This window comes from Solanum tuberosum, unplaced genomic scaffold, assembly GCF_000226075.1.
Source record: "Solanum tuberosum cultivar DM 1-3 516 R44 unplaced genomic scaffold, SolTub_3.0 scf00367, whole genome shotgun sequence".
Classification (NCBI taxonomy): domain Eukaryota; kingdom Viridiplantae; phylum Streptophyta; class Magnoliopsida; order Solanales; family Solanaceae; genus Solanum; species Solanum tuberosum.
Window position 1 is genome coordinate 146,863 of NW_006239293.1, and position 1,221 is coordinate 148,083.

A 1,221-nucleotide genomic window follows, 5' to 3' on the forward strand; every position below is an offset into this window, starting at 1 on the left:
GTGTCCAAATTGCCAACAAGTGAAAATAGAACACCAAAGACCCGGTGGTTTGGCTCAGAATATATTCTTCCTCTGTTATTTTTATTAGATTGAAAATTGTGAATTTTGGAGGTGGGAAGACAGTTCTTCAGAAAACTCTTCTATTGAAGTTAATTTATTGAAGTCTAAATTGGAAGTTGTTACGTTGAAAATGGAGAATTTGAGAGAGTCGTTGAATGCAGTGAAGACTGAAAGAGACAATTTGAAGAAAAAATTGGAGAATTTAGAGAGTTTAAACTACTTCGAGGTGAATAAATCAAGAAATTTGGAAGCTAAAGTGTCGAAGTTGAAGATGTTGTTTATATTGTCATTTACTGTGTTTGTGATATTTGTTGTTGCAATTTTCAAGTGATTAACTGGTAGCATGAGGAATATATGTTGTTGAATTGTAGTTTCAAGGGTTAGTTATTTCAAGTATTTGTAGTTTCTAAGTGTTACTTATTTCAAGTTATTTGTAGTTTCTAAGTGTTAGTTATTTCAATTGTTCCTATGTATTAGTGAATATTATGTTTGAATGTTGGTCATTATTTAGTGTAGCTATTGCTTCAAACGTATTGTGAATTTCAAGTGTTGGCTTTGAACATTATTTTGTGTCTTTTGCCTTAAAAATTTGTAGTATTTATTTGTGTTATATTAGTCATTATGCTGAAGATGGATAAACTTTCTGGTATTGCCATTATGTTTTCCTTGAATTTAGAGAATCTGAAAATGAAATGAAAGCTTGTCTTACCATTGTTTATGAAACGTGTTTTCAGGTGTTATTAAACTTGCACAAAGACACTATTAAACTATCAACATGAAAGTCACTAACTTTTATTTTAAGCGAACAAAAATTCCATTACTTATCAGACAACATCAGAAACTCGGTTTAACTTCATCCATGAAGTTTAAATTTAAAAATCGTGCTTTGCTTGCTGTGACTGCTTGGTGATTCTTCAACTCACAACACCAACTCTGTTATTGCCATTAGCTCTAATAAATCTAGGACTTGGAAAGCCATTCAACATGGATGGCAATATTGCCAAATTGGACTTCTTTGGAAACCTGCTAACAGTTAGTTTGGAAACCTGTCGACCATTGATAGAGAAAATGGTCTCAAAAAATGTATACCACAACAAAATACTAATGTACATTAACAGAACCCAACACAAAATATACCAAAAAAATAAGTTTAGCCTTAAC